The 23,621-nt window shown below is 39.7% G+C and overlaps 2 protein-coding genes across 5 annotated transcripts in view; both read left to right on the top strand.

Annotated features, from left to right (window-relative positions):
* The window catches only part of LOC115270114 (neurocalcin homolog), a 579,846-nt gene that overhangs the window by 45,874 nt on the left and 510,351 nt on the right, over positions 1 to 23,621 (top strand). The window lies entirely within an intron of this gene.
* LOC109400621 (neuronal calcium sensor 2) overlaps positions 1 to 23,621 on the top strand; it is a 510,430-nt gene that overhangs the window by 24,764 nt on the left and 462,045 nt on the right. Inside the window, exon 1 of one of the 2 annotated variants that reach the window (XM_062853214.1) lies at positions 20,268 to 21,451. The exons of the other annotated variant lie outside the window; for it this stretch is intronic. The gene's annotated coding sequence lies outside the window, so the exon portion shown is untranslated. Of the gene's footprint in view, positions 1 to 20,267; positions 21,452 to 23,621 lie in introns of those variants that run through there. 2 annotated transcript variants of the gene reach the window in all.

The following is a 23,621-nucleotide window of genomic DNA, read 5'->3' as shown; positions in this document are numbered from 1 at the left end:
CAAATAAAAAAAAAATCTTACGAGAATTTGAGCAGAAATTTCTCCACGGATTCTTTCAAAAACTCGTTCAGAGATTCCTTCAGATATTTCTTTAGATATTTATTTAGATTTTTTTTTACAGAGATTCTTTTAATAAAACTTTCAGCGATGCCTTCTGAAACTATTCTAGAGTTTTTAAGAAAAAGCTAAGAACTATATATCAATCGGGTCCGTGGTTTGGTTGGTTGATTTGGTAACAACCCAATTGAAAGTATCAAATTACTACGTTTACCCTATTCAACCTTTTAACCTTTGCTGTACTAACATACTTTTTGGCACATCATTTTTTTCCTTCAATTTGCTTTAATTTATTCAAATCTTAAACGATTTTAATTCTCTTTGCACGGTTGGATCGGAATGTTGATCTACTTTTGATGATCCATAGATGGATTGGATTGGCAAAGTGGTTCCGGAGATATTCCGAATTCCGTTGTGATAATTGATTATCTTGGACCAGAGAAATTTTCATCAGGTTGATGAATTTCGCATCATTTCTAGGCTATTTATCCAATAACAACTTGGTAAATGGTTAAGGCAATATTCGGAAGCATGCATGAACTCTCTGAAAACACATGGTCACTTTCCAGATTCCACTCCCCTAGGGATGTGGCCACTTACCGACCTGAGCCAATCCCTGGCGTGCGACCTATCAAACTTCATGAATTTCCAGTCCCAGCTCTTTTTTTTTTCTTAATCACTTAACCTAATTTACAGCTCTTTTGTCCACTAGGGTACTACGTGAGCGATTTCAATTGGACGCTGCACATCCACTTTGTACAGCGCCTAAATGTATTCTATTCTATTCTAATTCTACTTTATTGAACTGGTTGCCTTTGTGCTTCTTTCACTCTTCTACCCTGTCCATGGTAGAATGATGAGCACGAGGATGCTGATGTGTGACTGCTGTTCCTTTTCCAGTCCGATTGGGAGTCCATTATGAGTTGCGGTTCGCCGATATCCAAATTCCGGTTCCGTTAGAGCTATATGCTCCGAAGAGGGTCATGTGCCAGCTGCTCTCGAGGGGAAGAGCAACTGACGAAAAATTGCAAGTGCCGGGGCTGGGTTCGAACCCATGACCATCCGCTTATGAAGCGAACGTGTGGACCACTGCGCCACGGGCCCCGACCCCCAGCTCTTTTGTGGCCATGACAATGACAACCTTTCTATGTGGATCCGCTTGGCCATGATACCGACTTGAGGCCATGACTACTTACCGACCTGAGCCAATTTCTAGCGTGTGAACTCTCAAACTTCATAAATTTTTAACGCCAGTGTTCCTAGGGTTACACGCGATATTTCTCCAGCAGTTTCCTCACAGATTTTTCTCGAAGTTTCTTCTGGAATTTCTCCTAGGATTTGAAGTTCGAAGTTGCTCCCGAACTTTTCCTGGAATTTTTCTCGGCATTTGTTCTAGAACTCCTCCGTGATTTTTTTTTTAAATTTCCTCTCCAGATTCCTCTGGGAATGCAGAATTTCTCTTAGAGTTTTTCTTCTCAGTGCATTTCTCATAGAGTTCTTCGCAATGTTTCCTCTAAAATTTCTTCAAAATAGCTCCTGTGATTTTCTCCTGATCTCCTTCAGGAATTTCTTTCAAAGTTGCTGCAGGGATTTTTCTTTTTTCCTCCAGAAATTTCTTCTGGTATTCTCCTCGGAAATTATGTCTGAGTTTCATTTAGATTTTTTCTGTAATTTTCTACAACGTTGCTTTCTAGAACTATTCCAGAATTCCTCATGCTATATAGCTATAATTTCCTGTGTAGATTTCTCTTGGTGTTTTTCCTGAAGTTTCCTAAGGGTTTGTCGAATTTCTTTTCTAATTCCACTACTAGCGTTCCTCTCCGATATTAGTTTTTTATTCCATAATTCATCTCACAATTTCATTTGCTCTCGTGAGGGGATTTCCGAAAGGGTTACTTGGAAGGGTTTTTTTGCAGATTTTTTAAGAATAATACAAGCAGAATTTTTCAAACCGTTTAGTGTTGGAAACATGTTTTGAAGAATGCCGGAAAAAAATATAGAGAAGAAAAATTTTTGAAAAAAAATCTGGGATGATCTCTTGAAAAATACAAGCGTAATTCCCAGAAAAAAAAATCCAGAAAAAATTGTGGGAATCTGGATGAAATTTAGGAGGGACTTTAGTTGGAGATATATTGGGAGAAATCCTGCGATTTCTTCTGCAGATTTGCCCAGAATTTCTTCAGGGGATAGATACAAAATTTCTCCCACAGTTCCTTCTGTGAGGTTTCCTGAAAATGCTTCCAGGATTTCTTCTAAAATTTATGCGGATTTGCTTCTGGAATTTCTTCCGGAGTTCTTTCCTGGATTCTTCCTTGAAGGCTTGAATCGAGCAAGGAATCCCAGAATAACTCTCGGAGCTCCTTCCGGTAAGCCTCCAAAGTTCATTACGGGATTTTTCTAGAATTTCTCAATTTTTAACCCTATGTTGGATGTTGGGGTCAATATGACCCAGACAGGCAAGCTGAACGTGCACTACGCCATCGTGGTGCGAATATCATAACATCTTAAGAGGGTTAAGAGTGTCTGCTTGGAATACCTCCAGAGTTCCATGCACAATATATCTAGTGATCCTTTATGAATTTCTGCTGGAGTTTTGGAATTGCTTCCGGATTATTCGTGTAATTCCTCTAGGGTTTACAATTTATCACGATTTTCGGCCGGATTGTCTTCTAAATTTCTCCTGGTCTTCCTCTCATGTTTTTCCCCTCAAGCGTGTCCCCAGATTTCATTTGCAATTCCTTCTGTGAGTGAAATCCCGGAGGATTTTCTGTTCCTGAACTACAAAAATTGATATGCATAATGAAAGTCATGATTACCTTTTTTATTTATTCCAACACTTGTTACATACTGTGTGCTTCTCCTCCTTGGGATATTCATGTCGGTCACATACAGCAACCCCGCATCTGTGGCAGATCACTGTTTTGACATCATGCGATCGCGGGCAAATGGAACACCGCTTGGTGTTGGTGCTTTGTACGAAGTTGTTATTGCCTAAATTTTAAAAAGTGAATCTTGAATCTCTCCCAATTTTTATGCGGGGTCTATCCCAAGATTTCTCTGGGATTTTTCCGGGTTTCCTCCCTGAAGTAATTCAATCGAAAAAAAAACGTTAAAAGAATTCTAGTGTAGTCCCAGAAGGAATTCCAGGAGAAATCCTAGAAAAAAAGAAAATCGCGCGAGGTAAAATATCTAAAAAAAATCGTGAGAAAAATTTCGCAAGAAATTGCGGGACTTTCTTCCACTATTTCTCCTGAAGTTCCTACGGATTTCCTTTTATGTTGCTTCCGGAATTACACGATTTCCCTCAGGATTGATCTGATAGTATCAGATTTTTTTTTCTTCTTGGCTACCTGTGGGGTCGACCCCAATCAAATTTGTATTATGCGTTTGTTTTTCGTGAGATGGTTGCAAGGATTCTACCAGGGATTCTTCCAGAGATATGTCCAGAGATTCGTCTAAAAAGTCATTCAGGGATTTATCCAAGAATTTCTCAAGAGATTGGTCCTCTAGGAATCTTTCTAAAAAATCTAGAAGGGATTTATTTAGGAATATTCTTAGGGATTCCTTGAGGGGTTTCGCTCTAGAACCTTAGCCACGGATTCCTCCAGGAATCCCACACCACTGAAGATTTATCCTGGAATTCCTGTAGGGATTACTCCAGGCATGCTTCCGGGGATTCTGCCAAGAATTTCACCAAAGATTCCACCAGAAATTGCTCCAGGGGTTTACCCAGGAATGCTTGCAAGGTTTTCTCCTCGGAGAATTTACCTCGTATTCCTTAAGGAAACCCATAAGAGATTTATCCAGGAGTTGCACTAGGGAATTTCCCAAGAATTCTTCTATAAAATTCTCAAAGAGTTCGGGAAAATTATCACCAGAGATTCATTCCGTCGGGGATTTACTCAGGAATGCCTCTAAGTTTTTTCTTCGCGGAATTCCTATTATTCCTATTATTGATATTAGAGGAATTCCACGGAGTCATGTCAGTCGATCCTGAGCGACCATTTCAAAAATATCTGAAACTTTGCACAGTTTTTCAATTTCATCTAAATCGTCATTTTTCGATATCAAACCTTCATATTCACTCACGACTAACTTTTCAGAAGGGTGTATGCTAAAACAGCTCAAAAATATTCTCAAAGCTGTACAGCAAAAACGGATTTTTCGATTGTTATGAATTTTTCAGCAAAGTTAGATAACTAAATGATGATTCCTTAGAAAATATACACTGTAAAAAATTTATTTTTTTACTTAAAAAAAATATGATTTTTGTCACAAAAACTCAAATATCTCAAAACCCTATCTTTTTACCAACGTTAATTTTTTAGGGGAAATGGCCCTTTATATCAGCTATCTACCATAAAATTTTGGTGATGGTAAACTGATAAACAAAAAAGTTATGACATTTCAAACATTTCACAATTTTTACATTTAGTAACAAAAAAAAATTTTTTTCTGTGTAAATTATTTTGAGAATTATTTTTTGATGCTGATTTTATTGTAAAGGCTACCGCCTGAATTAAACAAGTTGTTTTCATGATACTTTTGTTTGATTATTCATAATTTCTATAGTATCTATTTGAAACTTAGACGCGATCCAGTGTTTTGATCAAAAATATTGAGAGTGTCATACTTTTTATTGTACGTGACTGGTGAAAAAATCCCTTGATAGTGTTGAAAAGCTGTTGATTATAAGAAAAATGGAATTAAACTTATTTTTAAAACAAAAGCTGTATAATAAAAGTTTTATATACGCGTATACGTCTAGTTTATCTTCAAAAAAATACCTCTTAGAGAACAGACTTTATGATCGGAAGAATGCGAGTAACTTCAACAACAACAAATGCATGAGAGTTACCTACCACGTGAAAATCCATCGCCCAGTTCACACTACCCCCACCTGGTGGAAATGTTTCACGAAATACTGCGATGTGCAATATCGTCATCAGAAGGCGCTAGTGTGAAACGTCAAACGCAAAGAAAAATGATGGGCACTCTTCTGGTTATGAAAGCCACAACCAAGATTCAAAATGATCGTTAAAGGCGTGGTCAATGAAAATTTCGTCAGTGTTACGTTTGTTTGTCTGTATACATACCATGACAATGCTCACGAAAAAGCAAAAAAAAAATACTACCGCTATGGATATTAAATAGTAAATTTTTTCTTCAGCCAAGCAAACAACACCAAACTAGTCAGTTAAAACTAATAAGTGATTTTGTTTATTATAATCTAACGAACAACATGAACAGTCGCTTTCTCAAAGGTCTTCAACTCAACTCTCTCTTGTAGACCGTTTGATGAAAAAAAATGATCAAAGGAGTTACGAAATCTCACCGAAAGCACCATAGATAATCTGAAAGAGACTGGTTATGCCCAAATTGAATCCAAATTTACGCATTTGCACGTCCTGCCGTCTAGACTTTGACAAACGAGCCATCTGTATATCGTCGGTAAAGCAGGGCGTAGGAAGTTCGAAAACGACAACAACTGAGAAATTGCCAGAAGTGCTAAGTGCAGAGAGTCATGTCACCGTACCATCAGCGACATCAGTTTAAACAATTAATCACGCCCCTTTTCAAAAATGCTTTGATATATACTTCAACATCTATACCCATTTCAATATTTTTAACGTTGCAAAACACGCTTTCAACATTCATTTTGAAGAAGAGGGAAAACACTTGTCCTCAAATGTAACAGCAAATAATGAATAAACGACTAATGCGCGGAGGGCGTGATAAAATCGGAACATTACTGTACATATAATATACATAATACATAATAAAAACAGCTTGTTTTACTCACGCAAGGCCATTAACAATAAAATCAGCATCAAACTGCGATTTCCGGCCGAAATAAAGGCAGGAACAAATCTCATTTTCTTCTTTTGTCACAGCGCTCGTTGACTCGTTAAGGGGGAGGATGATAAATAATAAATGTATTCGATGGAAAAATATCCAAACAATTAGGCAACATAGATAAACTCATCGGATTTATTAAGAAAGTTACTGTGGAACTCGAATTACACCTTAAATTTGTTGATTTTCTTGAACATTTTATTTGTGCCCCCCTCAAAATGTTGAATTCCGACCAAAATTTTCCGAGGGGGCGGTGACATAAGAGAAAATCGAAATTTGTATTAGCCTAATTTACACTAAAAAAAAATATTACTAAATGTGAAAATTGTGAAATGTTTGAATTGTCATAACTTTTTTGTTTATTAGTTTATCATCACCAAATTTTTATGGTAGATTGCTAATACAATGGACCGTTTTCCCTAAAAAAATTGCGTTGGTAAAAAGATAGGGTTTTGAAATATTTGAGTTTTTGTGACAAAAATGATATTTTTTAATGTTAAAAAAGATTTTTTTTTCACAGTGTATATTTTCTTAGGAATCACCATTTAGTTATCTAACTTTGCTGAACAATAAAATCAGCATCAAACTGCGATTTCTGACCGAAATAATTTACACAGAAAAAAATATTTACCAAATGTGAAAATTGTGAAAGGTTTGAAATGTTATAACTTTTTTGTTTATTAGTTTACCATCACCAAATTTTTATGGTAGATTGCTAATACAATGGACCGTCTTCCCTAAAAAAATTGCGTTGGTAAAAAGATAGGGTTTTGAGATATTTGAGTTTTTGTGACAAAAATGATATTTTTAATGTTAAAAAAGATGTTTTTTTCACAGTGTATATTTTCATAGGAATCACCATTTAGTTATCTAACTTTGCTGAAAAATTCATAGCAATCGAACGAACCATTTTGGCTGTACAGATTTTTGAATATTATTGAACCATTTTCACATACACCCTTTCGAAAAGTTAGTCGTGATTCAAAATAAAAATTTGATATCGAAAAATGGCGATTTAGATGGAACTGAAAAACTGTGCAAAGTTTCAGTTCAATAGAAAATCATGAATTAAAAAATTTCCTTAATTTTGATGCTGTTGCTTGGAATCGCTCATTAATATTATCTTATTATTAATATTATTGTATTATTTATTTCTTGCTACTTCTTGCTACCCAAACTTTTGCTCAAACAGCATCAAATTAGACTGGAAATCATAATACGCTGTTTGCACCATTTCCTCGCAGAACTGAAGAATTGTTAATCTCACCATACAAAAATCCTACTCACTACTTTCAATCTAGCACTTCATTGATTGCGTCCTATTGTATTCACACTTTTGCATTACAAGTCTGAAAATGGAGAAGATTGAATATTGAAACCAATTGCTTGATATTTTCTCTCATTTTGTACCTAAAACATAAAAATGAATCTTTGTTCACGATGTTAGAATATAACGTTGAGAATCATAAAGCTCTTATTATTTATTTCTCGTTGCAATAGCTCAATCAACAATGTTTACTATCCCTGTAATCATCCATACAATTCGCTTCCAACGCTCCCAACAAACCAAAACTGTCACATTTTCACGGTAGTTCGTAGTCGCTCGCGACATTAATCGCAATTGCTTGCATTTGCATAAAACAACTATTTTCCCTAACCACGCACATTACGGCTACAGTCACTAGTCAGTACGTACCTAACCAGGAATAAAGGAAAAGCGCACAACATGCAGGCAGCACTTTGCGTTTGCGTGTCTTGGGGGGCTGTTCCAAACGCAGTGCTTCCCAAACTGTGCGCCGTGAACATTTCGCTGGTTCGCCGCAGGCTCCTGAGCCTAAACAAAAAGAAAAAAATATATAAATAAACTAGCTGACTGGAAAAACTTGGAATTAGAAGCACGAATGCTAATTGACAAATTAAGAGTAGAAATTTGTGAAAAAAATCGCGTTCTGGTGGGATTCGAACCGACGACTCCGTATTCGCTGGACCGGCGCTTTAACCAACTAGCCACGGAACAGGTAATTATTCTGTGGAATAGAAAGCCAAACTGACTCCGAAGCCACACCGTGAACACTCCTTTTTCACAAACCCATCTCTCTTTCGGCTTAGATGCCAATCCAGATGGGAACCTCTCTGCAACCAAACCAACTAACGTTGTTGGCAGTAGTCGTGTGGTATTGGGTCTGGTCTGGTCCAATCCTCGCTTCTCAATCGCAGCTCGTCGCTGCTCCTACTGTCATGCAAAACGAATGTTTTATTTTTATTGCATTATAATTTCTTTCTGGGGTTCCTTTTGGTCTTCTGAGCTATCACAGCAGGACTGCCAATCTGGTGATGGTGGGTTCGATTTCTGTTCCGTGTCCAAATTTTCCTGGGAAACTGATTTGTTTGCTCTAGTATACCAAAGCTAGAAGACGGTCCACAACCCAGTCTGAAGTAACAAAAAAATGGAAAACTCCTCTTTCTTTCGAACATGTTCGCACACCTGTTACCACTTGAGTCGATTTAGTTGGCAACTAAACTCTTCCACGGAAGAGCACCAGATCGTTGAAAACTTTAATGCTCTTTGTGAGGCGCATCCCCGTGTACATCACACCGTTCACATAATTTCCGCACTTCATTTAAAGTTTTTTTTTTAAGGATATTGCAGATGATGCAGCGCAGTGTTGTGTTGATGGTGGTGCTCGTTTGAGTGGAACTAAGTCGGATCTACTGGGGCAAACAGTTTGTCAGCATCTGGTTGTACCTTTTTCTTCTGTTGCGAAGAAGAAAGTATAGTAACAAAGCAAATCGTTTCTGAAGTGGAAACTTACTCGGAAGCAGCATAATTGGAACAGATTTTCTGATCTGCTAGAGAAATATCGATGCGGATCGGTCATGGTGGATTTTCTTTTGTACTATTTGAATATCCAGTTAAAAGCATGAAGTACGTCTCGCACTTTTATTCACTTTTATTGAAGTTTAATCTTTGTAGGGAAATCTATGATGCCTTCTACTGACATACACCAAATTTGCTAATGTGTCTGAAACACACGAGAAAGCTTGTAGTTAGAAGGCAAAGCGTGTTGATTAATTGACAAATTACAAAAAAATAAAATAACACTGAAGTTTTTTACGCGTTTGTTCAATACGCGTTATTTCAAAAAACGTCGTAAAAATCCGCGATTTTCTAAAAACCCGCGTAAAATAAGTAGTCAGGTCCACATCTACCGTGACTTGACTTTCTTACGACGTTTTTTGATATAACGCGGATTTTTCACGAAGTTTTTTTTTTTGAAATAACGCGATTTTTACGCGGTACCATTACCGTCGTAAAAAAAAACTTCAGTGTATTCTGGCGAGATTTGAACACACGACTTATCATTCACAAGATCGATGCTTTAACTCGCTGAGTCACAAAATAGGTTGATATTTTGCAGATTAGAAAGGGGGAGTGTGTATGGTATGCGTTCGTATCCAGTTCGGGTTTCTATTCTATAGAATTTGGCTTAGTTGGTTAAAGCACTGGTCTAGCGAATACGATGTCGTGGGTTCAAATCCCAATACAAATAACAAGTTTTCTAGTACTTACTTTCTTTGAAATTCTAGCCCTTTTATCTAGTCCACCAGATACCCGTAAAGGTTCATTACTGGAAAGTTGTCAGACAGTAGCGTGTATCGATCCAACATTCATACATACATTCATGTATTGGCGAATATTCACAAAATACACCTTTTTGCTTTATTTTTCTTGGTGCTACTTAGTGACCAATCAAGCACCTCATCTAAAAAGAAAGCGATAACCTTCCACTTATAGGATGGGTGCTTCTGATTCCTATAATGTTGCCCTTGAATCTGATTTGTATTTGCGAATCACATTACCATTGCAGTTATCCGCAAATCCTAAACCTAGTCACCCCATGTATGCCCGACCAACCATAGAGAAAGAGACAATAACGCCTCTGGAGAGGGCAAACCGAAAACCGAAAAAAAAGAATGAATTACAATCCGCTTTTTCCTTGGATGTTCACTTGGCGTCAGCCAGAACGCCGCGTGACATACATAACATGCGCCCCGATGCGATGTGGCACGCAGCAGTAGTGGGAATAATCGGTAAAGGACGTTAAATCTCGGCCAAGATTCGAAGTTTTTTTTTCTGTGTGCCGCTGCCTTGTTGTGTATTTCCCAGCTATTCATTTCCGATTCCATTTTACTGCTACTACTGCCGTCGGTTGGCAGCTATTCTCCATCGACACACAACGTTGTTGCTTTGGCCTAAAATGAGCTTGGGCCGTCGTCGTATCTGCGCCAGACAGCTTGACGAGGCAGTTTTGCGGAATTGTTTATGGGATAATCTATCTTTAGGTCCTGTGGGCCTTGTGTTGATGTTGTTCAATGGCTGCGGCAATCGTAACTTGCTGTTTTTTTTTGGCAATCGGTGAGAAACCATATGATTTCCCTCCATTAAGGTGGCTCTTGGAGTACGGAAATAGTAGATGCATGAACAAAACATGTCCTTGAAACGGATGAAAGAAATGCGATTTGGGGTAGGCTTCTAAAGCTCCCGTAGGTGTCAAATACTTACTTGATGTTTGTCCTGCTCAATCTGGAACCGGTAATCGATTACAACGATGACAGTGGACTACCATCATCATAGTATCAATATTTACCATTGTGAATATGTTATTCTTTCCTCCAGGAAATTTTCCAGCGATTTCTTCAGGAATTCTTCCAGGGATTTCTCTAGAAATTAATCCCGCAACTTCTGTAGGAATTCGTCCCGAAATTTCTGCAGTAATTTCTCAAGGGGTTTCTCCCGAACTTCTTCTAGGGATTTCTCCTGGAGTTCTTCTAGGAATTTTTAAGGAATTTCTTTAGTGATTCCTCCAGGAATTCCTCCAGCGATGCCCCCAGAAATTCCTTCAGAGATTCCTTCAGGGATTCCTCCACGAATTCCTCCAGAGATTCCTTCAGGGATTCCTCCACGAATTCTTCCAGAGATTCCTCCAGGAATTGATCCAGGGATTCCTTCAGGAATTTATTCAGGGATTCCTCCAGGAGTTCATTCAGGAATTTCTCCAGGAACTGCTCCGAAAATTCCTTCAGGGATTCCTCCAGAAATTCATCCGGAATCCCAGGAATTTTTCCAGAGGCTCCTCCCGGAATTCTTCCAGGATTTTATCCAGAGATTCCTCCCGGAATTCTTCCAGAAATTCCTTCCGGAATTCCTCTTGAGATTCCACCCGGAATTTCTCTAGAGATTTCTCCCGGAATTCCTCTAGGAATTCCTCTAGAGATTCCTCCAGGGATTCCTCCAGGAATTCCTCCAGGAATTCCTCCTGGAATTCCTCCTGGAATTCCTCCAGGAATTCCTCTTGAAATTCCTCCAGGAATTCCTCCAGGAATTCCTCCAGGGGTTCACCCTGAGATTCCCCCAGGAATTCCTCCAGGAATTGCTCCAGGAATTCCTCCAGGAATTCCTTCAGGGGTTTATCCAGAGATTTCTCCAGGAATTCTTTCAGGGATTCCTCCACGGATTTCTCCAGAGATTCCTTCAGTGTTTTCCCCAGGGATTTCTTCAGGAATTTCTTCAGGAACTTCCCCTGAAATTCCTCCATGATTTCCTGTGGGGATTCCTCCATGATTTCCTGTAGGAATTCCTCTGAAAATTCTTGCAGAGATTCCTCCGGAGATTCCTTCAGGAATACCTCCGGGGATTCCTTCAGGAATACCTCCGGGGATTCCTCCAGGAATTTCTTCGGGATTCCTCCAGAAATTTCTCCGGGGATTCCTCCTGGGATTCCTCCAGGAATCTATCCGGGGATTCCTCCAGGAATTCCTCCCGGAGTACCTCCAGGAATTCCTCTGAGGATTCCTCCAGGAATTCCTCTGGGATTTCTCCAGGAATTCCTCCGGGAATTCCTCCAGGAATTCCTCCAGGGATTCTTCCAGAAATTCCTTTAGAGATTTCTGCAGGAATTCCTACAGTGATTCCTCCAGGAATTCCTCCATGCATTCCTCCAGGAATTCCTCCATGGATTCCTCAACGGATTCCTCCAGGAATTTTTCCAAGAATTCTTCCAGGGATTCCTCCAGGGATTTCTTCAAGAATTCTTCCAAGGATTTCTCCAGAAATTCACGAATAGCTTTTTCTAGGAATTCTTCCTGGGATTTCTCCAGGAATTCTTCCAGGGGTTCTTTCAGTAATTCCTTTAGAGATTGCTCCAGGAATTCTTCCGGGGATTTCTGCAGGTATAGATCCTTCAGGAATTCTTTCGGGGATCCTCCAGGGATTCTTCCAGAAATTCATCCAGGGATTCCTCCAAGAATTTCTCCAGGAATTCGTCCAGGGATTCCTGAATTCTTAAGGTAATTCCTCCAGGGATTTCTTCAGGAATTCGTCCAGTGACTCCAGGAATTCCTCCATGGATTCCTTCAGGGATACCTTCAGAGCCGAGAGAAAGTGACAGCTTCGGTATTGACATTACCAATATTGAGCTCTCGAGTTGTACGCATTAGGAATGGTTGTTCTGGATAATCGTGGAGCATCATCATTTTCACTTTGGTTCGAATCACCATTAGTATATGATTTCCATCTTGTTTTATGACGTATCTCAGTGGAATGAATCCACCAAGACTTTCTTTTCACAATCACCAATTTCAACCTCCATAAAGTACGTGACGAATTTCAAGGCACCCATCCACCCACTGTGCATGGATGGGTCATTGTGATTCGAGAACATTAAAGTTCTCACGCCACCGAGCAATGAATCAAAACACGCTTATGATTATACGTTTCTCTTGAAAGGAACCACTTCCACTTTAACGGCTCGCGGGTCCATAGAACAAAGCTTTTTGGTCATACTTATGAAGTATTTTAACGACATTTGTCGTAGACTGGTGGGCACACACACATACACACGTTCTCTTTCGTCATGCCGTAATAACAACTATGTCCTTGACCGTAATTACCGTGACTTTACTGTTGTAGGACCAGGCATTTATTTTTGATTAATTAATTTCGATTTTTGTAGGTGACATGATTGCTCTGTGGTTTACATGGTTTTTATTGGAGTGAAATGACGTCGTTTAACGGATATTGTTTTTTTTTTTGTAACTAACGGAATTTATTTTCTCTTCCATTTCAGGTGAGTGTTCAGATGAGCATTGATAGTGAACAGTAGTGCAGAAAAAATGTGACTGAAAGGTAATGGTAGCTATAATATGTTTACTTAATTATGCAAGGCAGTGGTCAAAAATGCAATCGAGACACCCTCAGTATGACCTTTAATAGCAACGGTTCATCGACTTAGATATATGCCCATATATCAGACATCAGATTCATTTACGAGATAATATTAACATGATAAGCTCCAAAATCTCTTATCAGTATAGTACTTCATTACTGTATCGTTCGGAAATGATAGCAGATATCTTAAAGAAACACATGTAGGCTAATGAGAATACTAAAAGTAAATGAAATGAACACCTTTTTTGCCACATCATTGTCAACTTTTTTTTGTTTTACGGTACAACTGAAACTTGGCCTGGTTCTTCAACTTAGTGTTCTTAAAATTTCAACACTCATCCGAATAAAAAGCGTATTTTCTTTTCCATTTGCCAAGAATTTGTATGCAGTTTGTTGCAAGCACAATGTTACAATTGACTGAGCTCTGGCTGTTAAAAATCCTACCAAAAAATATGCTCGACTGGACCGTGAATCGAACCCGCTGTCTCGAGATTAGCGATCCAATGCCATAGGCCAGGGGTTCTCAAACTTTTTCAGCTTGCGACTCACTTTTGATTTTTTATAAAATTTGGCGACCCACCGACACTAGGGTGGCCCACACTCATATGAAAAACAAAAATTTCGAAAAATGCCAAGTCTTACCTCCTAAATCTGTTGTTTTGGACTCCCGGAATCTACGTTCAAAATTTGAGCAAAATCTATTAAGCCTAAGGGGGCGCTCAAAACGCTTAAAGTTTGTTTGGGAAAACTTGGCCAAATGTATGCAGAAATTTTAAGTTTTCGAATTTTGCCGCTAGGTGGCGCTGTAAGCGTTCAATAAATAAACCCTTTGGTATTACTATAGGTGACTATTTGCCAAACAACTTTGTCGAAGCCCGCGAAGTGATCCGATGGCTGTGAAAAAAGTTACATCCTAGGCAAAGTGAGGCATAGTATCGAGATTTCATTATTGATATTATTCCTTTACATGTACTGCAAAAAACAACAATAATGCTTCGCCTCACTTTACCTAGGGTATAACTTTTTTCACAGACGTTGGATCACTTTGCGGTCTTCGACAAAGTTGTTTAGAATACAGTCACTTACAATAACACCAAAGGGTTTATTTATAGAACGCTTACAGCGCCACCTAGTGGCAGATTTCGAAAACTTATAAATTCTGCATACATTTTGCCAAGTTTTGAGCGCCCCCTTAGACTTAATCGATTTTGCTCAAAATTTGAACGTGAATTTTGGGGGTCCAAAACAACTGATTTAGGTGGTAATACTTGGCATTTTTCGAAATTTTTGTTTTTCATATAAGTGTGGACCGATGCAGGGTCATTAGGCCGAAGGCCATTAGACCGAAAGTCATTAGGCCGAATGGTCATTAGGCCGAATTGTCATCAGGATGAATTGCAATTCAGCAGGAAACTGGAAACGGATCTGTGGTTTTTATCTTTTTTAATAGTTATGATGATATGATGATATGATGATGATTTTGTTCTACCATCTATTGTAGCAAGGCAGCTGCCTATAGCACTGGAATAATCTGAAAAGCAATTTGATCAGGATTGTGCTGTTGTTAGTGGTCAGTCATTCTCCTGTATGAAGGGCCAAAAAGGATTGTGCGGACCCGCAAGCAGAGACACTTGCGCGAAACCCGCGTCAGGAGAAAAGAATCTCCTTCCAGAAGGAAGTTCTCACGAACAACTGCAAAATCAAGCCCTCGATTGACAGAATACTCCCAATAGATGGGGTCGAAGAGCCCGCCCTCAATTCACGAAATGTTAACAACAAGGTGGAGGCAGTTCCAAGCTCCTGTCCAAATCGTTTCAATCGGGTGCCCTGATGGTCCCTCCCTTTCCCAATATATGATGAGATATGTATATGTAATGTATGCCAGTGTGTGTTGTGTATGTTTTGTTATACATTTGTTTGAAAAACAATCATAATCATGATTAATTAGCATTTATAAACAAAACATTTACCTGATTACTCCTGAAAAAAAATGTATTAGCAACAGAACATTAAAAAAAAAGCACATCAAATCTCGATCCTGGAATGTCTGCTCACCACTGATCGGCCCACTTTAGGCATGAAAACATTAACATGATCGAAATTTGATGTGGTGGTAGATCTTACGCCGCAACGCACCATTCTAAGGTGATCTACCCACGTTACGGGTCTATCTTTTTTTTTAACAGTTTGCTAAAAACAATTTTAACAATAACACTAGAAAGAATAGCCTATGTATAAAAGAAGGAAAAATTTGTGATTTAAATATCAGCAGTTTCAGTGCCAAAAATTTTTTTGGCAATTATACTAGAAAGAACGATATATGTTTAAAAGAAGGAAAAATCATGCTGAGGGTGGGCACTGGGTTCAATTTTCCGGTCCAGTAACTTTCCGTAAAGGAAATTCCCTTGACTTTTTTGGTTATAGTTTATCTTCGTGGCTGCCGTACGATATACACATACAACATGGTCATTGGCAGCGGAAGCTCTCAGTTAATAACTGTGGACGTACTCATAGAACATAGAAGTTGAGAAGCAGGAATTGTCCCAGTGGGGACGTAACGGCAAAAAATAAGACCCAATGACCATTCGGCCTAATGGCTATTCGCCCTAATGGCCATTCGGCCTAATGACCTTCGGCCGAATGGCCTGACACCGTGTGGCGCCACAATGGCCGACTTGGACCCCTACTCACGTTTTCAAGAGCACCAATCTTAAAAATTGGTAAACAAATGTGCTCGATTTGAAAAAGCTGCCTCTTTTTGCAAGTGAGCAAAGCCAGGATAAACAAATGCGGCTTGGATCAATGCTTCGTTTGTTAGATTTGTGCCTCTAAAGTTTGCATGCCAAATTGCAAAGGAATTTCTTGATGTTTCACCTTAATCGACACATATTTTTATAAAATACATTTTTTACAGACTTTTTAAATTACATAATACGTTTAATCACTGGCAAGCTTACGTTAAATAACACTCACACATAAAAATATAGTTTAGGTTAAGTTTAATTCAAGATAAGTTTCCAAGTTTCTAATAAATTTAACCAGTCTGACTTCATGTAACACAGACAGGTTTAAGGTATTGTCGCACAAATTATAAAAATGAACAAAAAAACATACAATATATACAAAGTCTGTCAATATTATTGGCAATTTTGTGTTTCTGCAGAATTTTAAAATCTACTTTAAAATAAAAGATCGGGTTGAAAATGCTATATATATTTACAGCGAGTGGGTGAGTTTTAAAATGAATTGATAGATGGTCAGATGAATCCTCTTGACATTTTTAGGTATATCCCTCATACACAATTATTCTATTTTTATTGGAGTAACTTTTCAGTTGTTTTGATTTTCGTAAAAGTTCAGACAATAGACATTCAGCAAAATTTTATCGATGCTTAGGTTTACTGAAGTTTGGCAAAGTTAAGGTTTCTTGTCGCAGTTTGGTAATTATTTGTTATGACCGGGCGGTCGCATTTTTCTGCGCTGGGTGCTGTCATTTTTTACCTCATTTTTTCTGATATCCTTGTGAAGCGGGATTTCCTGAAGTTCCTACATTGAATTGTGAACAGGAAAATACGACGAGAAAGGTGAAGTAACTAGTGGCCTGAAAATTGTCTTGCGGAATATGGATTCGGTAACCTATTTGGAGATCAAGAGCACGTCAGAAGTGTCACAGGAGAAAATCAACTGGCGGATCTATGGAAGTTTCCTGGGTTTAACAATGTGGTCCATTCCTTCATAATTTATCACGAAGTTCTTCCACTTCTGTTACGTGCGTGATAACTGCCAGTACTTAGCCGGGAGGCGTTAAATGGAGCGAGGGATAGGGTAGCTAGGGACAGCTGGACTTTTGGTATGTATCCATTCAAACGTGTTTCAAGCAATCGAGTGCATCGTTCAAGAATCCGTCCGGTGATTGCATCAATTTGTTTACCAAGACAAATCCCCTCACACATCTTCCCTTCCAATATTTAAACTCCTAGTGATTTCTCGTAGTAACGCAGAGAATTCCTCGGTTATTGACCTAAGCGAGAATCACGTCATCACTTCCTTCCCTATCCTTAATTGACCTGCATTCGGACGCGGCCGGCGCTGGTATTGCTTATTGAAAAGTATTGGAATACCAGCATTTACACAATGAGGAGAAGGCTAATCCCAAGCTTAATCTGTTGGTTCTTTGTGTAAATGCAGATGTCCTTGCAATAACAGAGGAGCAACCGCGGGCGGTCAATCATGCTCATGCTCATGCTCATGCTCATGCAGTTTGGTAATTATTTGTTATTATTTTTGTAAATTGTTTGGTATTATTTCGATATTTTGATATTATACAAACTGCAAGCACACCTTGAACTCATTTTTCCCAGAACATAGATGACATCTTAAATTTTATTCTAATCTTCTGATTTCCTCATAATTTCATAATCTTTCCAGACTTAATTTTGAATAGAATTAAGAAAACGAATTTCTAGAAATAACTCGGCTGATTCTCCAAGATATTATTTGTAAATAAAAAAATGGCTAGCAATATCATTTGATATAAATTAGTTAAGACATTTAATAAAATATAGCCCAAGCCATCGCGACCCAGCAAAAATCAGTCCGCGACCCATAGTTTGAGAAACGCTGCCATTAGGGACAATGGAAATTCGCGGCAACATTTCTTAAATTTCGCGGACTACTATTGTGAATTTCGCGGTAATTTCGCGACCTCATATTTTTGACCATTTTGTTGATGAAAATACCAATCAGCATGTCATATGAATAATTTACTTGGTTTTGTGAGGCGTAATCATAAATTCACTGAAAAAAAAAATAAGAAAAAATTGATAAAAAACAAGTCTATAGGGTCTTGTACCATTTGGGCAGGTGTACCTATTTTGGGCACTTGCCGCTATAACTAAGTCAATTTCAAACCCATTGATTTGAGTTTTTGTATAGAGTTATACTATGCGTGCCTAACTCTATACAAAAATTCAAATCAATCAGTTTGAAATTAACTTATTCCTAGTTATAGCGGCAAGTGCCCAAAATACGTACACCTGCCCAAATGGTACAAGACCCTATTTAAAATGCATAAACTCGAAAATAACTTTACGCTGTCAAAAGTTATGAATCAATTTATGCTAAAACATGTAGAATTGATGATCGTGGCTTCCGCGAAATCGCGAATTTCCATTGTCCCTAGGCATTAGGCTAATCAGAGACGCTACGTTTATCTCGGTTGTTTCTTTTGCAATCGATGAGGCCAAATTTTGTTTGTCATGCAATTCATTTTGTGAATCATTGCATCGCTCTTGTTTGAGTTATTTGATAGCCCGACTGTATAACAGTGGGCCAGAGTCGTTCGGATCAAAATTTCGATGCTGTTCTCTTTGTGGTTGTTGAAAACAAGCATTGATCTCTTTATAAAAAGTTTTATTGTTATTATATTTTTTATAAGGAGTTCATGATGGATTACGCGATAATTAGTAGAAATTCCCACGATCATAATGTAGTTTTACATGATAACTGATGTAAATATGCACTAAATCTAGCATTCCCTTTATGTGCATGAATTCTCTCTGAATTTTACATGGATTTTTTTTTCTGTGTATGGGATTCTAGTCATTTTTAAACTCAAACGTTTTAATATTTTAAAAGGTTTTGCAAATATACCTCATATTTACTCTCTAAAATAAAAACTCTCATTTTTGGTTAACACCCATGCCGCACAGGTACTGAGTTGGAAACACACATTTTTTAAAATTGCTCGTACGATCACATTTTTGCAAAATATTAACATTTTTCGGTATTTGAAGGTGGTTTATAAACCCAGTGAGGTTGCCATGTCGAAATTATTGCAAAATACCTGCTCATGTGAGCGTACGATCAATTTAAAAAAAAAATGTGTGTTTCCAACACAGTCATGTGCGGCATGGATGTTTACTAAAAATGTGCAGGCCGAACACATTTTTGAGCGTAGCCGTTTTTGCGTGTATTTAAACTGGAAGGCTTTGACATTAAGGGGTTATATATGTTGAGGTGCGTGAAAATAAGGAAAAGTTTGAATGTTTGTAGAAGTATGTAGACATATTTTCAAAAATTCTCTTTTTACGCAATTTTTAATGTGTGAAATCAGCTTGAGAAAATGAAAAAATAATAATAATTACCGAAGTTATAACTATTTTTGTAAAACGTGTTTTTCTTCAAAGAGGCTTGCCGTGACTATGAATACAGTCCAACGGTTCAACTGATAGCGCAAACCCAAAACAAACACATTACTAGAGGACCTTGTAGTGTCTATGAACGATCGGAAAAACAAAAAAAATGGTTTTATTATTTTTTTTAAATTCTTAACTACTTAACCTAATTTACAGCTCTTTTGTCCACTAGAGCACTACGTGAGCGATTCCAATTGGAAGCTGCAGTTCCACATTTGTGCAGCGCCCAAATGTGTTCTATTATCCTACTATATCGAACTGGTTGCTTTTCGTGCTGCTTTTACTTTCTACCCTATCATGGTAGAATTAAGAGCACGAGGATGTTGATGTGTGGCTGTTGGTTGTACCTTTTTCCTTTTCGATTGGAAATCCATTATGAGTTGCCGTTCGCCGATGTCCAAGTATCCGGGTTCGTTTGAGCCATGAGCTCAGAAGACGGTCAGTGTCAGCTGCTCTCAGGGGAAAAAAGCAGCTGACGAAAGTACCGGGGCTGGGATCGAACCCATGACCATCTGCTTATGAAACAACGTGTGACCACTTGCGCCACGGGCCCCGGCTAGATTTTTTTGCAAACGGGAATTTTTCTAAAAAAAGTCACTTTTTTAAGCAAAAAAAAAAATGAGTAAAAAATCATAACACTGATATGAAATTTTTTACGAAAAAATTTGATCGTTCAAGGACACGACACATGAATAGCGAACACACAAAAAATTTTGGTTGAAATCGGTTGAGAACTGATTCCGCAATCGTAGTCACCGCATCGACGTTTTTGGGAAAACACGATTCCGAGATAATCGCGTTTATACAGTTTCAAATATACACTACACGGCCATAAGAAAGCGAGGCGCAAAACGCTATATCTTTGCTTCTACTGCTTGGATCTCTATGAAAACTTGACAGAGCATTACTAAGAACCCATACTTTAAGATAAAAGGAAGCCGGGACCCGTGGCGCAGTGGCTACACGTTCGCTTCATAAGCGAATGGTCATGGGTTCGATCCCAGCCCCGGCACTTCGTCAGTTGCTCTTCCCCCCGAGAGCGGCTGGAACTTGACCCGCTTCTGAGCTCCCATAGCTCAAACGGACCCGGATAATTGGATATCGGCGAACGGCAACCCATAATGGACGACCCCCAATCGGACTGGAAAAGGAACAACAGCCACACATCATTTCATCATCGTGCTCATCATTCTACCAAGGACAGGGTAGAAAAGTGAAAGCAGCACAAAGGCAAACCAGTTCGATATAGTAGAATAAGAATATAATAGAATACATTTAGGCGCTGTACAAAGTGTAAGTGCAGCCGCCAATTGGAATCGCTCACGTAGTGCCCTAGTGGACAAAAGAGCTGTAAAATAGGTTAAGTGGTTAATAATAAAAAAGATAAAAGGATAAAAAAATCCTTTTTTCTCTCCACCTCAACATATATAACCCCTTAATGTATTTGCCTTTGCTAGTTACTAATGGGCCCATTGTGCTCACATATATCTAGTCTAATCTAATCAGCTCTCAGGTGTTTAGCGTCGGACACACTCCCCCGTCTCACAACACACCTTCAACTCCTGACCAATGCTCGCTCGCTCGGCGTGCGCGGAAAACATTGTAAAATATATGCGCTCGCGAGTTGTTAACTGTCAATATCGTTGATTTACTGTTGTACTCGTAGTAGTGGTTGTTATTCCCCGTTTTGGGCGATACGCGGCGAAGACCACCGGATGATGTTCGAGTTCGGCAGTTAGTTAGTCAGCCGGTCGATCGGTTGGTGTGGTCGGTCGTCGATTGGTAATCCATCACTTTTCCCCAATCAGCTTTTCCCATTCTACTGTGAATAGAACACTACTAATTCGGTTTGGCGAAAGGGGAGCGGGGGGAAGGTGAGGCACAATTAGTGAGACTGAGTCCGGTAGTATTGTGGTTTTCGCCACACGCCGACGAGTGTGAGAATCAGCTGCGCGAGAGTGCAATCTATTTTTAGTGCCATCAAAGTGTTGTATTTTCGGCGAATCTGTTTCCCGAGTTGCTGCTCTGCCGGTCGCGCGTTAGGAATCGTAGAACAAGGAGTGAGGGGTGAGTGAGTGGTGTTTTTCACTGGGACTCACCATAGGTTTTCGAGGTGAGTGTGGTGGGGGATGCGGATGGTTGCGGCGGCAGTTGCCGGCCGGCTAGGCAGTTGGATGAAATTTAAAGCAAATCACAACTAAAGTGGGTGCAGTGTTGCACTTAAGTGTATATAAATAAGCACCAGATTAGGCGAGAGGAAACGAGTGGTCTTTCTTGTTATAATTTCGACACGCTCGGGGTACGTTTAGTGATGGAAAGTCCAAGGGATAGTCCATTGTGGCAATGCGCTGTTGGACTGTAAATTGTGCTGTGTGAAACGCAGAATCCATACGAGATGTGACGCTCCTTTAGGTTGTTGACCTCGTTAACCCATAAACTAACGAACAGAAATACTTCCTTGTTGGACGCACTTTAGCTACGTGGTGTGAATCTACTTATTTTCAGTCCTAAGCACCCATGGTGGTGCAAAGGATCAAATTGAAAGATCTCCTGGGCGATTGCCCGCCATCACCTTAACCTGTGGCCAGGTCAAATTTCTGTCGACTTCCTTAATGTCTTTGTTGAGGCTAAGCTGCCATGAGCCATTGGGCCTGCCTCTGCTGCGATGTCCTGCTGGGTTCCAACCTAACGCTTGCTTGCAGATTTCGTTCCCGCCCTGCGTAGAGTGTGGCCGACCCACCTCCACTTTCGCTCCCGAATTTCTGTCGCTATCGGCTTTTGATAACATCGACGATGGAGCTCAACGTTGGAGATCCAATTGTGAGGCTACCATGCACGAATTATATATCGCAGGTATCTATCGATGAATACCTGCAGCCGTTGAGTGTTCTCCATTGATACATACCAGGTTTCACTGGCACACAGCAGTACAGATTTTCACAAAGTTGAAAACTCGGATTTTGGTGCGTTGACTAATCTGACTGTTCTTCCATACATTTCGGAAACAACCCTCGCCTTCTTGATTTGTGCACCTATGTCGATGGTAAGACCTGCCACCAAGGAGCATTGGCAAGATCATCGAGCTTGCTTTGCATATCACAGCGCCGTATAGCTAGGAGAGCAATGTCATCAAACGGGCTCGAAGTCATTCAGGTGTTCCATGGTAATGGGTGTGCCACAGCTACCCACGATTCGGTTCACGATCAATCGCACCTACCAGGATCTCGTCGATTACGATGAAGAACAGCAACGGTGATAGTATACATGCTCGCCTTACTCCAGCAACGACCCGGATGGAATTGGATAAGACACCGTTGTGCAGTATTCTGCACGAAAATGCCCTGTATTGTGCCTCGCTGAGGCCAATGATTTTCTTAGAGACACCCTTGCGCCTGAGGGCTCCCCGGATGTTTTCGTGATTGAGTCTTCTTCGTAATCAATGAACACCAGGTACAGAGACTCTTGGAATTCATTGATTTGCTCCAAGATGTCCGGCACGGAATCCTGCTTGCTGCCGTCGGAGAGTTGCGTTTCTCCTGTATCCGGTTACGGATCATTTTGCAGAAGACTTTGAGAACGATGCATAGTAAAATGATGCTCCTTCAATTATCGCATACAGTCAGGTCACCCTTTTTAGGTACCTTTAGTAAGACGCCTTGCATCCAGTTGGCCGGAAATGTCGCGGTTTCCCACATGTTGCAGAATAATTTATACAGCAGCTTTGCAGATACTATGGGGTCAGCTTTGCGGATCTCGGCTGATATGCGATCGACCCCCGGGGCCCTATTCGATTCATGCTACGGATGGCTGTTTCTATCCCCTGCAATGATGGAGGTTCGGTGTTGAAACGGGTAATGCGTCGAACCCTTGGTGGATCATGCTGAGGTGTTGGTGGCGTGGCCGATACTTGAAAAAGGTTTCCGAAGTGCTTGAACCAGAGTTTCAAGCTGTCCAGCGGTCAATAGCTGTCCAGATGTGTCTTTCACAGCCATCGTAACATTCATCTTAGTCCCACTAAGGCAGCGTCAATTTATTACGTAACGCTAAAATCGGCATTTTTGGACTTCCCCTCCCCCCTCCGTAACGCTTTCTTGTATGAAAATGCTATATTTTTTGTATGGGCCGTAACGCTCAGCCGTACTCTCCCCCTCCCCATAGAGCGTTACGTAATTTGTGGACGGCGCCTAAGATGACGTGAGACATCGTAGGTGAGACGAATGTCGCCGGTATTTGCGGCTTTCTCGCGTTCGTCGGCTATGGAGTCCACCCACGCTCTTTTGTCT

Source organism: Aedes albopictus, chromosome 2, assembly GCF_035046485.1.
Source record: "Aedes albopictus strain Foshan chromosome 2, AalbF5, whole genome shotgun sequence".
Classification (NCBI taxonomy): domain Eukaryota; kingdom Metazoa; phylum Arthropoda; class Insecta; order Diptera; family Culicidae; genus Aedes; species Aedes albopictus.
This window is presented reverse-complemented; position numbering and strand designations above follow the sequence as displayed.